The 16,481-nt window shown below is 39.7% G+C and overlaps 1 long non-coding RNA gene across 2 annotated transcripts in view; it reads right to left on the reverse strand.

The window, feature by feature from the left end:
• Positions 1-16,481, reverse strand: part of LOC117660613 (uncharacterized) — a 43,866-nt gene that overhangs the window by 22,245 nt on the left and 5,140 nt on the right. The gene's annotated exons all lie outside the window — the stretch shown is intronic.

The raw sequence follows: 16,481 nt of genomic DNA on the forward strand, positions 1-16,481 counted from the left end.
CAGGTTGAACTGTGGTGTCCTTGGTGGTCTCTGAGCTTGGTTGTACGAATTGTCCACTTAAGAGGGAGAAATGTGTTAGAGTTTTCCTCTTAAATTATTTTCCTTATTAGGTACTGCATATCTATACACGCCATATAGTGCCGTGGTGGCGAACCTATGGCACGCATGCCACAGGTGGCAATCAGAGCCCTTTGTATGGGCATGTGCGCTGTCGCTCCAGCACAGATGAAACGCTGCCAGACATGCACTGAAACAAGAGATGGGCAGAACAGGGCTCTAATTGGTGGATGTGGCTTTGTTTCGTGACTCCTGTTCAAGTTGATAGACAGCCAGGGGCCCGTTTGCGAATGGTCCTTGCTCCTTTCCTAATGTTTCGAAAAACCCTCCCTGGCCTTTCGCTTTTCCCACCCCCGATTCCCTTCAGTAGTTGTCATTTGCTTGCCTTCTTTCAAAAATTACACAGATACACAAACAAATAACCTGTGCATTGATGAGACCTAATTGCAAAGAATGGTGTGTGTATAAGACTAGACTAGAGGGATCTTGCACACCGGTCTCTATCTCTGCAGCAATAATGGATCCCTCGCTGCCCACTTCCTCACCCCGTGCTTGGTCTCCTTGGTCTTTTCTTTTCCTGTGGCAGGATTGTCTCGGATCATGTGCAGAGTGCCTTTCAAATCAATCTCTGCAAATTTTCAGCCCTCATCAGAGCAATAGTAAGGAGAGAAGGAGAGGAGGACTCTTTAGCTTTGCCCTTCTTTGGTCCAGCTCCCTCCTGTCCTCCTATCCTGTGGCAATCTTTCACTCTCACCCCGCTTCCCTGCCGCATTCCCACGAGGACTGCTCCCCGTCTCTTTTTGGGAGACCGCCTGATCTCCCTTCTAGGGCTAGCCACGCTCTGCTGCCTCCTCTTACCCTCCCCCCGCTCCCCACACCAGTGGCAGCAGCAGGTAAAAGGGAGGTGGGCTGCCCTGGAACTTTGACAGGGTGTCCGGAAAAAATCTGGCCTGGGGAGGGGAGGGTGGCGAACCCCGCAGATGCTGAGACCTTCCCTTGCCAGAAGGTCTTGGCTGACCTGGTGCAGGGACGAGGACGGCAGAGCCATTGCAGTCGTGGTGGTGGTGGTGGTGGTGGTGTGTGTGTGTGTGTGTGTGTGTGTGTGTGTGTGTGTGTGAGAGAGAGAGAGAGAGAGAGAGAGAGAGAGAGACTGTGTGAGTGTGTGTGTGTGTGTGTGTGTGTGACAGAGAGAGACTCAGCTTGCTTCCCTTCTCCTAAATTTCTCCAGAAAGAGAAAGAGAGCACAGGGAGGGAAAGAGAGAGAGTGGGAGGGAAACAGAGGGGGAAGAGAGAGGGAGGGAAAGAGAAATGATATTACAAAAGTTTTTCTTTTTTATTGTTGCTATATGTAATATTTCAAAAGTAGGAAAAAAATGAAGGGGCATAAAAGTGCATTTATCATGTTTTTCTTAGAACAATTAGCTGAACTTTGCCTTGTTTATCATTATTTAGGTAGTAAAATCTCATTATTCAGGTTAAATTGCCGTATTGGCACTTTGCGATAAATAAATGGGTTTTTGGTCTGAGTTTGGGCACTTAGTCTCTAAAAGGTTCGCTATCACTGATATAGTGTATATGGAGACATGGTGGCACAGTGGTTAGAATGCAGTATTGCAGGCTAATTCTGCTGACTGCCTGCAGTTTGATCCTGGCTGCCCAAGGTTAATTCAGCCTTTCATACTTCTGAGATTAGTAAAATGGGAACCATTTTAAAAGGGGCAATATGCTGACTCTGTAAATCACTTAGCGGGGGCTATAATGCACTATGAAATGGTATATAAGTCTAAGTGCTATTGCTATTGCTATCTGTTTGTTCACTAAGCCAGCTTCCTGAAAACTGGCTGGTTTATATTCTTCTTAAATCTCTACAATAGCCCCTGCTTCCCATAACAGTAAGACATCATCCAGTTGTCCACCACGAGCCATTACAGTAATACAGAAGATATATTTTTGTCTTTGATTGGTAAAATAAAATAAAGACATTATCAGTGATATCATATGAAAATTGTAAGGGCAGTGATTGTACAGGTAAAAGATAGGCACAATAAAAGTTGCATATCTGCTCTAAAGCTACAACCCATAATGTTCTGTGTAGAAAGCTAAAAGAGTAAGAATAAACTCCAGCATCTAAGTTGTAGCTTCAGAAAATGACAACATGAGGAGGTTCCAGTCAGAGAGAAGTGGGCAAATTTAAATTATTCTGTGTGTCCTTGTTGCTAATGAGAAACAAGCCTATCTGGATGTCTTCTTTGCTTATATGCCTTATCTATGGGAGGAGCTGGCAATGGGATTAACTATGTGTTACATAGGTACAAACTGAATGGCCCATCAGCATCCCTTTTGTGCTCCTCACACTACGTGGGGCCAAAAGATTCATGGAACCCATTTTACCCCTTTCAACAACCTTAAGCCTCTGAAATGAATTTTGGAGCTTTACACGTTCTCAGTGAAAATATCTCCTCCTCCTTTGATGGTGTTAATTTCAGGAAGGAGTGAAAACCCTATTCTGGTTACTTTTTTATTGTTTCCAGTCTGATTAAGGACCCTTTCTATTTTCAAAGAAAAAAAATAGTTATGGCCCAAGTGACTAACCACATCATACAAAGAAAGAGGTTGATTTAATAAGCATATTAATTCTCCCTCTTTTTTTTCCCCTTTAATTTTTGTCATCTAGACTGTGAAGTACACCACATTTTCTACATCTTAGGGAAAATTCCACTTCAGAGTTTTCAGGTTTAAAGAAAGGGAAAGAAATACCTCCCTTCTGCCATTTAATGGCCACCCAGATTTAGGGATTTAATTATCCCTACTTCCTGTGGTATGAGGGGTAGAGGTTTTTCAGAGGTGGGTTTCAGCAGGTTCTGACCAATTCTGGAGAACCAGTAGGGGAAATTTTGAGTAGTTCAGAGAACCGGTAGTAAAAATTCTGACTGGGCCCACCCCCCATCTATTCTCTGCCTCCCGAGTCCCAGCTGATCGGGAGAAAATGGGGATTTTGCAGTAACCTTCCCCTGGAGTGGGCTGGGAATGGAGATTTTACAGTATTCTTCCCGTACCATGCCCACCAAGCCACGCCCACCAAGCCACACCACGCCCACCAAGCCACACCCACAGAACCGGTAGTAAAAAGTTTTGAAACCCACTACTGAGGTTGTTACAGCTCTTCTTATCATTTCAATTAATTATAATAACATGAGGTGGTTAAGTAATGCCACAGCCATCCCAGCTTGAAGTTGGGATGAGCTCCAGAATGGGCTGTGTGTGTGTTTTAGAATATAGTTCAAGCTTATCATGAAAGGCTGGGGACCCCTGTAAGAACTGCCATTTTATTTATTTATATCCTTAATCCTGATGTTAAACTCTCTTCTGGTATTTAAGATAGCGATTTGAATACTTTAAATCCCTCAGCTGTAACTAGGGTACTTGTGGCTGGAGAGTTTTGATTCTTGTACCTTACAAATGTTCTTCAGAATTTGCCTCCCCCAGAAACATGTCCCCTCTCCCCTTTTTTAAACCTTTCTTGTCATCAGAGGTCCAATTTTAAAATACTAAGTGTTGCAGAACTTTTTATGGATATAGGGGGGAAATCCGAAATCAAACCCCTTACATGGATGGATGTTTCATTCTCATATATGTATATTCAACGGATGAACCTCTGTTTTCAGAGGATTTATAGATGTTATCTGATATATTGTATGGCTTTGGGATGTCTTCCCAACATTCATAGCATTGGATTGGTAAGTGTATACATTTGTATAGTACAGCATTGGTAAGTGTATACATTTAGTTTAAATAGCCAACTTTTCTTTTTCCCTTGTCAAGTTATTATTATGTGGTGTGAAAGCTATGATTAATTAGCATTAAAAAATACAGTTTCTACACTCTGTGATCTCAGGCCAACCATATTATATCTCAGATATCGTCACACCAATTAACAGTATCTGGACTTAGGCAAGGATGACGGGAGTTATGCCTATACACCATACTGTCCAAACCTGGCATATTGTGACTTCCATTTTTCCCAAAATTAAAGAAACACTTTTGTAGACATCTGTTTGACTAAGATGGAGAGATGGAAAGGACTGTCAGGACTTAGTTAAGGAGACAAAGTCTTTCAGGATGGCTTTAAGAAGCTTGTCTAATATTGGCGGACGTGTGTAGCAAATGGTGGTGATTATACAGAGAAGTAAATACAGGTAACAAAAGAACTCATTTCAAGAATTATTTTCCTATTTCGTTGATCAAAATATCCTTATTAAAGTTTTGGCAGTGGAGGCATTTCTTTTCATTCAACTCTGATGTTTTGTCTATCTAATATTTGTACTAGCCATGATTATTGGCAAAATGCAATGTATGCTTGTGAAGTGTAACTATCAAAACTGAGTATTAATCAATATTTTACATTTTTGCTGATCAAATTATCAGGCTGTCCAGGCTGTCTAAAGCGTGCATATTGCATTAAGGGGAGGATCCATGTGGGCATTAATTAAAATGTGATTCTTGCCTCATCAATATTTCTATTTATAAAAAGTAAGCAAGTTGTAGAATCATTCTTTTCTTTTTTTCCCAGTCAGTTTGATTTGCAGTTAGATAATCTGTACTTTGGCTATCTAATGAGAAGAGAGCAACTCATTGGAGTCGGATGTGACTGGACAACAACAGCGATCTGCACTAACGTGTGAAATATTGCCCTGGCAGTATGTTTGATCAGTTGAAGTAACTGTACTTCTTTTAAGTTTGAACCCGTATCCAACTAGCTTTCTGGTTGTTCTGCAGTTATAGACTAGAGCATACCTGCTCTGCTAAACTGCCATGTGTTATATGTCACCAATTGTTTCTGAAGGGCAGCAGGAGATGACAACATCTTCTGTTGCTCCCAGCCCACCATGAATGTGACCTGTCCCTCATCTATTTAATTCATGCTAAAAGTAGTATTTTATAATGTTGCTATCCAGTTTGCCTGTTCTACCTATGTGTTTTGATCCTAATGTAAACTCAGCAGAAATGGCTAAGGTGGAACTAGAACTCGTGGTCTCCCACTTTCTAGTTCTGGTGCCTTAACCACTAGACCAAACAGGCTCTATTATAGCTTGTTTTGTTCTGTCCAGTGAAAACTGAATTGTAAATTAAATTGTCTCTAATCTGTATATTCCAAAAGTTTAGGACCCAGAGAGAAAGGCCAACTGCAGGTCAATTCCTTGAACCCTATAGTGGAGAACATGCTTTTTTAAAAATTGTGCAGTGAGTATCTCATGAATATTCCCCCTTTTCCCCTGGCTAGGGTCTATAAATATCCTCCTCTCCCCGCCAAAAAATCAGGCAACAGAAAGACAACTGTGCAAGGCCTATCTAGTGAGAAGCGAGCCCAGTTTTATATACATTATTAGGAAACCTATTTCTTCCAGTGTGACAGCAGAGGGCCATTTGTATGAAAAAGCAAAATAGCCACCTCATTGCTTTTTCAAAACATATACAAATGTGAATTTTGCTGGGTAGGAGGGCTGGAGCACCTCTGGAAATCAAGATAAATCTGCTTATACACACATGGCATAATTTGTAGAGAAGGCAAGGTTTATACAAGAAATTGAAGCTTTAAACCTCAAGTACCATAAATAGTATATTTTAAAGCTTCAAGTCAGTTGTAGGCTGGGGGCCAGATCCCTTATTTGGCAGCTGTCGTCATTTTATGATTTATTAAAATGAAGTAACAAAGCGAGACATAACTATTAACAAGGGTGTTTGCAGCATCAGTGGAATATTCCAAAAGCTGGTTTCTTTGCCTTTAATCCTCAAATATCTTGATAGGAAAAGTCTTTCTTCTGCAAAGTTGAAAAGGAACAAGACGCAGCCAACCCCCTTCTCTTCTGGTAGCACGAGACTAGTGACCCAGGGGTTCGGCTTTATCTTTATTGTTTCTGTTTCTTTAAACAAAAAGGAAATGTTCAATATAAAAATTAGCAATCCTTTTTTTTTTTTAATGCAGATGGTTTTGCTAAAATGCATGGGTGCTTTGATGTATCATGTTTGCAGGCAGAAAACAACAAATAGAATTCAGAGGACTTAATGGAAAGAGGGGCCAATGAGATCTGGTGAGAAGAAGCAGAATAAACCATATACAGATACTGTTACATTTGCTTAGCAATGGCTTGTGAATAAGTCAAAATTGTGGGATTCACATAGCATACTAAGCCACCAGCTTGTAAACTACCTTATGGTTTAGCACATGATATGAACCCAGCCACAGAATGAAATACGAAATAGGCTACCACTGTACTGTTGCACTTGTTGACATAGGCTACATTCACAATTACAGTGTTAGTTAGTTAGTTAGTTAGTTAGTTAGTTAGTTAGTTAGTTAGTTACAGTGCAGTTAGTGCCAAGTAAGTTAACTGCAGACAATTCTTTATCTTCGGATTTACCAAACTTTTCAAATGTTAGGTAATTGCTTAGGATGTTTGATGGTTCAGCATCTAGGTTAAAGAAGTTCAGGGCAGGGTGAAATTCACCTACCGGTTCTGTGGGTGTGGTATGGTGCATGTGGCAGGCAAAATCTCCATTCCCTCCCCACTCCTGGGGGAAGGATATTGCAAAATCTCCATTCCCACCTCACTCTGGGGTCAGCCAGAGGTGGTATTTGCCGGTTCAAAATTTCTGCTACCAGTCCTCCAGAACCTGTTAGAACCTGCTGAATTCCATCTGGTTCAGGGTGGCCATGAAAAGATTTTGAGTGCTCAGAGTAAAGATGGTGGACAGAGGATTAAAAATAGTGTGTTCGCTACGTGAAGTTTACAGCCAAATGCATTGAGCAAACAAGGTAATTGAGGGTCAACATGATATAGATTATGAAACTGATCATGGATCAAACTGCCTGCTCATTAGATTTACCATCCAGTCTCCTTGCAAAATTACCATGGATAATGGCAGGAATGCTATGGGTTTGTCCTGAGGTAAAAGACCCCCATCCTGATCATGTATGCTGATCCTGCAGCTTCAGTATACCAGATTGCAAATGAACTGAAGCCTTAGAATGTCATCTTCCATTTCCCAGAGAGCTTTGTTATGAAAATGGAGTATCCAAGCCCTGCTTATCCATATGATTCTTTGACCCCCGTGACCTTAATGCTTTGTTTGGATTAATATAGAGAGGTATGCCTCATACAAGGCATTGTTAAAATTATGGAGATAAAATTGTGGGAGGAGAAGATTGTTCCTGTTGGTAAAAATCCTTCTATCCCTTTTAATGAAAAACTGGCTGATAACTGTAGCAATCAGGACCAAATACTGATGGGTAGATAGAAAGGACAATCCTTAGAGCCTTTCATTAGTGTCAAGTGATTCTCAGGGTTTTTCAAAATGGGGTCTTAGTACAGTGGTGGATTCACATTTTTTTACTACTGGTTCTGTGGGCATGGCTTGGTGGGTGTGGCAGGGAAAGGATACTGTAAAATCTCCATTCCCACCCCACTCCAGGGGAAGGTTATTGCAAAATCCCCATTTCCTCCCAATCAGCTGAGACTCGGGAGGCAGAGAATAGATGGGGTGGGGCCAGTCAGAGATGGTATTTACCGGTTCTCCGAACTACTCAAAATTTCTGCTACCGGTTCTCCAGAACTGGTCAGAACCTGCTGAATAGCACCTTTATCTTAGTAGTAGGATATATTTTGGCAAAATGTATACATGCCATATAAAATAGCTGTTAGATATCTTAAACTTATCAACAGTTGTATCCAATGTAATATAATAACCTAGATTGTTTCAGAATATTTTTGAACAATGAAAAATGTAAATATTTAGCATTGCTAGATAAGACCTAGGGTGGCAAGGGGCAAGAAGAATGAAAATGTTTGAAAACAAATAGGAAAATTTCCCATGTTTCTGTATCTCTTTTTAAATAAACTAAGATCATAGCAATATGTTCTCATACTTTCACCAACCACATAAAAGTAAATTAGGCTTAGGTTAGAAACAATGTTTGTTTCTTTAATAATGTAAACCAATGCACGGTGTTCTAAGCATAATCTGTGTTATCAAGATAATATTTATCTTGATAACATAGTATTGTCCAACTGCCTTCGACATAAAATCTCTTAACTTTCTAGTATCTATCAAGTTTTAACACTCTAAATTTCAAGAGCAGAAAATTGAGAATTTTTGAATAGCAAGATGTCCATATATATAAAAGCCAAGTATTTTTCTTGATAATCAGGAAATGTGTGATTTATGTAAAGTTAAGTTGACAAATATTAAACAACTGGATGTCAAAGAAATAGCCAATTTCTGAAATCCTTTTCCTTAGACAAACACTGAATTCTTAGTTTGAAGAAGAAATGTACATTCCAAAAATTAATTGTAATATATTATGGTACTTTATACGAATAAGGGAGGAAGGAAAAGCTGAGTGTAAAAGAAAGACATATGGATAACAGTATGCTCCACCTGGTACATATTTCCTAGCTTAAGGCTGAAATGATTTCATTTTACTTTTATAAGAATCGTTGGATACAGAAATGCACATAGTATTTGGCGTGTTTTATGAACACTTTCTTTGCGTCTAACCTCTTAGAATAGAAGACATATCTTTCAGAAAGAAATATGGGTGTGTTAGATTAAATCTTTTAATTTATCCTAGCATGGATTGCCTTTCACAATGTTATTGAGAATTACAAGAATTGCAGTCCAAAACATCTAGACTGCAAATACATTGCGTCAGATACATTTTGTCTTAAACTTTTTTTTTTTTGCTGCTGATGTTTAAGCGGTAACCTTTTTAAAAAAATATTGTATACTCTGACAAACATCATGCAATTTTTGATCAGATTTGTTGTTCTCATATTTAACCAGCTTTTAAACTGAATACAGGTAGCCCTCGCCTTACAACCACAACTGAGCCCAAAATTTCTGTTGCTAAGTGAGACATTTGTTATGTGAGTTTTGTTCCATTTTACAACCTTTCTTGCCACAGTTGTTAAGTGAATTATTCCAGTTATTAAGTTGGTAACATGGTTGTTAAGTGAATGTGGCTATCCCATTGACTGTGCTTCTCAGAAGGTCACAAAAGGTGATCACATAACCCCAGGGCACTGTTAACTGTCATAAATATGAGTCAGTTGCCAAGTGTCTGAATTTTGTCCATGTGACCACGGGGATGCTGAAATGGTCCTAAGTGTGAAAAAGGTCATGTCACTTTTTTCAATGATGTTGTAACTTTGAACAGTCACTAAATGAACTGTTGTAAGTTGAGGACTACCTGTACATTTGTAAAGAGCAAGAACACTTTATCTTTAAATACCAAAGTATTTTCATCCATCCATTCATCCATCCATCCACCCACCCACCCACCCATCCATCCATCCATCCATCCATCCATCCATACTGATATAATATTGTGGATATTAAGCTACAAAACAATCTCATCTTTGTCAGCCAAACTGATTGCTTCTTCCTTGGGAATGTTTCAATTAAGGAATAATCACTTAAAAAAATAACTACTGACACAACAGACAAGGAACTGCTTATTATTCCAGGAAGTAGTTGCTACAGGTATGTGGAAAGTCTCATATTCACTAATCTCTTCACAGAATTCAGTGATTACATGAGTTCCTATATAATAGAAAGACAGCACATCTCCCAAGCTCACAACAAGAAACGTGCAAACATTTATTTTGAACAATCAAGTACAATGTCAAGCTGTCTCATGATTAGGAAAAATGTCCATATTTATTAACTTTCAAAAATGAAAGTTAATAAACCAAACTTCTAATATATATGAAGACAGGTTCACCCTCCCTGTGGCTCCAGAGAGTTAGCCACTTGGGAAAACACCCAATTTTGAGGAAAAATGAAAAGCAGATTAGAATAGTTTAGTCTTATTCTAGTCTGTTTTTTTCATTATTTCTTCTCCCCTCACAGAGGCTTCCAGACAGGGTGGGAGTCTTTGGTTGTGTCTGAACAAAAATTACAGTAAATAGAGTAATGGCTGGAGAGACCTATGTTTGGGATAAGTACAAATTACTGAAGAGCAGAAAAGGAGTAAATCAGGCATAAAAGGTCCATAAGGAAAATTTCAGAGGCCCTCAGAAATGTCTGGGCCAAATACCCTTTTCTTGTCTTTGCTGAAAGTTTCAATGGAGTAGAAGACACTTCTAGGTGGTGCTTGGGATAGTTATTAAGCCATAGCTAGCTTGATGGCTACAAGAAAGGGAACATCAGGATGAATCAACGGAGGGAGAAGAAAATATCAGCTTTATTTGTATTGGAGACAATTTTTGAAATTAATTTTTTGAAAATTGAAATTAATAAATTCAGAGTGAGTTCTATTCATAGGCTTTTTTAAAAAAATTGAATGAATTATTTGCAGTAAATATACAAATAACCCTGGTGGCTGCTGGGGTCCTCAGCAAAGGAGGTACTACTTGTGGAGCCTTTTGAGCTAAAATTATCCCACCTGTATTATTTAAGCAAGTCTGGACTCTAGGAGGGGTAAACAGAGGAGAAGGGTTGTGATATGGTGTTAAGAGAGGCGTCAGGGTAGAGAGATACATGGAAAACGATTAAATGTTGATGGGAGAGCAAGACACGTTTGGAGGATGAAGGGTGGTGACCTAACTAAGATGACAGCAATGGTGGCTCCTTCAACTTGAAGTCCTGCACTTTAATGTTAGCATGGTTGCTACTAAAACATATGTTATTTTAAGGACTTTGTCCCAGAGGAATGCACTGATTTGACTTTCATTTCTGACAATTTGTTTATCAGGTTACTCTATTGTTCAGAAGCAGTGGTGGGTTGCTACCGGTTCGCCCTGGTTCGGGTGAACCTGTAGTAGCGGCAGTGGGAGGCTCTGCCCACCCACTCGGACATCATTAAATACCCTCTGCGCATGCGCAGAAGTGGTGCGCGCGTGAGCGAAACGAGTGCATGTGCGCAAGCGAACCGGTAGCAAAGGTAAGTGAAACTCACCACTATTCAGAAAACAAAAACCAGCAGATGAGGAATAACAGAATAATAGAGTTGGAAGGGACTTTGGAAGTCTTCTAGTCCAACCCCATGCTCAAGCAGGATACCCTAAACTTGATTTCATTGAAGGTCGCATGAGGCTTATTTTTGACCTTCGGGGGCTTGGTGGGCGTGGCCAGCTCGACATCACTTGTGTCTGGGATACCTGTGGTGGCCTGGGTGGGGCTGGGGGGAACAACTTTTGCTAGTAGTTTGTTTTGCTAGCACTCTGCCAGTGAAAAGGGAGCTTGGGAGGGGCACATGTGCCCTTCCCAGGCTCCATTTTTGGCTGTGACAGCTTCCTGCAGCACTCTGCCAGTGAAATGGAGCTCGGGGGCCATGCATGCCTCTCCCAGGCTCTGTTTTCAGCTGTGATGGCCTCCTGCAATCCTTTGCCAGTGAAAACGGAGCTGGGGGGGCTGTGCACAGCCCTCCAGGGTTCCATTTTCAGTTGTGACAGCCTCCTGCAGCACTCTGCCAGTGAAAACGGAACTCGGGGGACTGCGCAAAAACGTTTTCATTGGCACAGGCACCGCATGCCGGTCCTTCACTGTTTCCAGGGCTGCCCTGCGTGCCAGATCTAAGCATCCCATGGGCTGCATCTGACTTCCCTGCCCTATATCATTTCAGATAAATGGCTGTCCAATCTCTTTTTAAAAATCTCCAGCATTGGAACATCTACAACTTCTGGAGACAAATCGTCATGCAGGACTGTGGTCTATAGAAATTCTGTCTTATTCACAATATGCTGCATCCTGTAACCTGTCAGTTTTGAATGCATGTTGGTAATAGTGAGTGGCCAGGGCAGTATAGGTATTTATATTACTATGCGGTCTGACATGTTTATTTCCTGAGCTGAGGTGATCTCAGGGATGGCATGGGATTGTTCCATGCTCCTTGTCTCATGGGATTTCTATTGGGTAAAGAGACTCAGGATTTTATGTAATTCATTATTTGAATGGACCTGTCCAAGTTGGTATCTAATCTTATATATCACAGACAGCATATTTGGATAGGATTTTTGGTGATGAAGTTGGTATCATGAATATGAAGGATACCTATATTATCCCATTGTCATAGGCAGATCACACAGTAGTAAGTTTAGGGCTGATGCTTGTGTCTCCCTACCCACAGCACAAACATATTCCAGTAATCTCATCTTATTCTTCAGGAAAATTAGCTTCATAGTATTACCTTTCTCTCCCTATCAGTTTACAGCTGTAAAAGCTGTAATGTTATCCATCACCATTGCAGTAATTAATTGGATTTGTTAAGCTGCCCAGCTCCAAGAAGAGGCAACAATAATATAAGTCAAACACATAAATTAAAAACATAACTAAAAACTACACAACTTAGACCAAAACAGCATTCCCCAACATTTCTAGATAGTCCTTGATCCAAATACTAACAAGCCTGGCCGAACCCAGCTCTCCTTAGCCTTTGAGCTCTGATAAGATTAGCCAGGTACTGCCATCTGCTGAGAACTTCAAAATTTAGAAATGCATTGGTTGGCAACTAGAAAAATCTGCCTACTGAGGGATGAATTAGATTGAAAAAAATTGTTTTAGCTAGGGAATTACTGGTAGGCTTAGCGGTTACACCATTCTACAAAAATATATTTCTGAAACTAGACTATGGAAGGTCACAGTACTTAACACACTGGAGCTAGTTATATTTCAAATAAAAATATACTTTGAAGATGTTTGTATCTTTTCTTGATTGCCAGATGCTATCTATGCTGTACTCTTGAGATGAGGTCAGAATGTAAAGTTAGATTTTGTTCCTCATTCCAGATTTCTGGATCTTGACTAAATATGATCTTATAAATTGTGTGTCTTCACTAAAAGCATCTCACCATTAATAATTTAGCTAACATTCAGTGTTTTGTTTTCATGCCTAACACGCTTTTGTTCTGTTTTCTAAGTTGTTTAAGGAGGAAATGATCTAATGCTTTGTGCTGTTAAGTCTTTTGATATTAATAGTAAAATTCCCTTTTGAACCAAGACCAAATCACAAGCCAACATAATTACAGGATTTTGGATTATTATTTCTGTTAAATGAAGGTATGGAAAAAGAATATTGAGATCATGAGAGAGAAAAAAAAGACTAATCAGGAAAAGAAAAGGACAATGGCAATACACATGTTCATCATGGCAAAAACCATGATGCCTTACCAGATAGACATCAGAACTTCCCAATTGTAGTAGAGAAATCAATAATGTTTCTGCTGAGATTAAACTGAATGTCATTTTTCAGTGATTGGGTTTGTATACAGATACTCCTCACTCAGTAACCATTCAAAGTTACAATGGCACTGAAAAAAGTGACTTATGACCATTTTGTCACACTTACGACCATTGCTGCATTGCCATGGTCACATGGTCAAAATTCAGACACTTAGTAACTTACTCATATTTTTGACAGTCCTGAGGTCATGTGGTCACCTTTTGCAAACGTCTGACAGGCAAAGTCAAGGGAGAAGGCAGATTCACTTAACAATCGTGTTACTAACTTAACAACGGCAGCGATTCACTTAACAACTGTGGCAAGAAAGGCTGTAAAACGCGGCAAAATTTACTTAACAACTATCTCGCTTAGCAACAGAAATTCGGGCTGAATTGTGGTCATAAATCAAGAACCACCTGTAGGGCATTCAGTTGTAATGTGATTTGTCTTAGAGTATATTGGCTTAGTGTGCTATTTGAACCTACTGTATTTTTTGGAGTATAAGACACACTTTTTTCCCTCCTAAAAGAGGATGGAAATGTTGGTATGTCTTATACACCAAATACAGCCATTTTTGGCCTCCCAAAGCCCCGCCCCGCTTGTCCCATTTTTGCAAAAATGGGGATGTTTTTCACCCGTTTTTGCAAAAAACTGGGGCATTTTTGCCCTCCCCCAGTCCCCAGGAGCACTCTGCAGGCCTCCCAAATCCTCTGCATGCCCCATTTTTTGCAAAAACGGGCAAGAAATGGGCCCGTTTTTGCGAAAAATGGGGTGGGCAGAAGGTTTGGGAGGCCTGCAGAGTGTTCTTGGGGGCCAGGGAGGGCAAAAACCTTTTTTTTCTTACTTACCTCCTCGAAATCTTGGTGCATCTTATACACCGGTGCATCTTATAGTCTGAAAAATATGGTAGCTGCAATGGTTTGTCAACTATAATTTAGCATCAATTACATGCCTGGGAATAAATCAGGTCTGAGGTCATTGGTGATTTTCTTCTTACTTTACATAAAAGTAAAGTAAAGTAAAGTTTTAACCATTAAAGCACTGCACTTTCTTTTTATTGTAGCAGGCTTATGGCTAGCAATAAGGTGTATTCTAAAGTTTACAGCTGCTGAAGAGATAACCTGATCCATGCAGTTTTTGCAATCATTTTTTAAAAAGAAGTCAGACCTGATAGAGTAGTAAGTTAAATTTTTGAGGAGGGGCAGAAACAGAGCCAGGGATTTTGGCCCAACTAATCTGCTGAATAATAACAGAAAACTGAATGCTCTAGCAAGGACCAGCTTTTATGTTTTAGGAGTAAGGCTTTGGACCTGCATTACGTGTCATCAGCACTTTGTGTTAGATAACACGTAGCCAGGAGAAACTTCTAATGTAATTTGGGATATGAGATAAAAATAAAGGCCCAACTCCAGGTGACTACATGGATACTTCTGTACAGTCTTTTTGGCAGTGATATGGAAGCTTTGACCATAGCATCATTTGGCATTTTTTTAAAAAAAAATATTTTCTTCGACTTCTCAGTTTACCCTACAGCCAAGAGGTTTTCTGCTGGACTTTTTTTATTCAGGTTTTAACCCAATCAAACCCTGTTCAGATATTCTGAGGTCAATCAAAGTTAACTAGATGCTGCTATCTATTTTGATAAAGTACAACACTACTAGGTCTATAGCAGGGGTCCTCAAACTTTTTAAACAGGGGGCCAATTCACAGTCCCTGTTGGGGGCCCTGACAGGACTGTCTGAGTGGGCATGGCTAGATAGTCATGTGACTGGGTGGACATGGCTAGGTCATGTGACTGGGTGGGTGTGGCCAATTTAACAGTCCATTAAACAATGCATACAAATTAAACTTTAATTTGTTTTGCTTCTGGGGGTGTATCTTTTTGGTTTTGTTTGCATGTTGCTCTTTTGGTTGACTTTTCTTTTTACTAGATCAGGAAACTCAGTTTTGCAACAATTCTTCTCAGCCTCAAGTAGCTTACAATCAAAAAGTCTCTCTGTGTGTGTCTCTTGTCTCTCTTTCTCTTTTTCTGTCTATCTCTCTCTCTATATATATATCTTCTCTCTCTCTCTTTCTCTCTCTCCCTCTGTCTATCTCTCTCTCTCTCTCTGTCTATATAGGAATACGGCTCCTTGGTCATCAGAAAATTAGCATAGTGTTAAAGCCTTAAGCAGCTCTGAGATATCGTGCCCTTATGTTAACATGAATCAGTTACCGAAATATCCCCAAGAATTCTCCCAAGCAAGAAACTAAGGAAGCTTGCCAGTATCCAGGGTCTTCCTTTTTCCTACCTGCATGCATGTTTTATGACTTAGGCTAACCTATTTAACCCTGCATTGTTTTCTTCTAATGCTTATACATTCACAATTTTCCTAAAACATTATTTTCTATAGAATTTAAATTTACCTCTCCTGCTTTGTATCTTTGTTTTTGTCGACTGCTTTATATTTAAATTTTATTTAAATATTATTTATGATATATAAATGTATCAAGCAAAATGCAACAACAAGGATTTCCTTGTCAACCTTATCAGGGGAGGAAAAAAAACATGACCAGATAAGCTAATTCAACTTTATTGCAAAGCTACATTAAAAGTATCTTGCAAGTACAGTTCTCCTTCCATTTCCTTTACAGCCTGAGGAACTAAGAAAGTCCTCTTGCTCACTATCCAGCTTCAGGCTATGCTGTTTCTTATCTGATTATACCTTAGGCAGCATTTCTTTTCCCAGTCTCCTATTGTCTTTCCATATGAAAAGTAAATTTTTATTTCGGGGGAATTAAGTTCCTATTACCCAATAATGTCATTACTATGGCCACCAGAGTTGGACTGCAAAAATCCAGACAATAGCAAAGAGAAATACAGTACCAAAAATTTTAAACCACTGCTCCCCTTGGTAATCAGCCAGATTTTTGCAGCCCATATCTTATTCTACAGACATGGAAATACTTAAAAAGTTAGGCTACAAACCCGAAGAATTAATGTCCTCATCTCAGAAATAGTATCATGATTAATTTTCATTTCCCCTAGTACCAATTACAATCTTTTTGCCCCTTTCAACTTTTGCTTGCTCTCCAAAGCTAGTACAGGTGAATGGCAACTTCTGGCAGTTAAACCAAGAGGAATTTTCTGAGCTACAAGGTTAGGTACTCAACAGATAGTAAATGCTGCCACCTGGAGGACGGCTACACATTCAGGCAGCATCAG

Source organism: Pantherophis guttatus, chromosome 2 (genome assembly GCF_059756535.1).
Source record: "Pantherophis guttatus breed Tessera chromosome 2, ASM5975653v1, whole genome shotgun sequence".
Lineage (NCBI taxonomy): Eukaryota > Metazoa > Chordata > Lepidosauria > Squamata > Colubridae > Pantherophis > Pantherophis guttatus.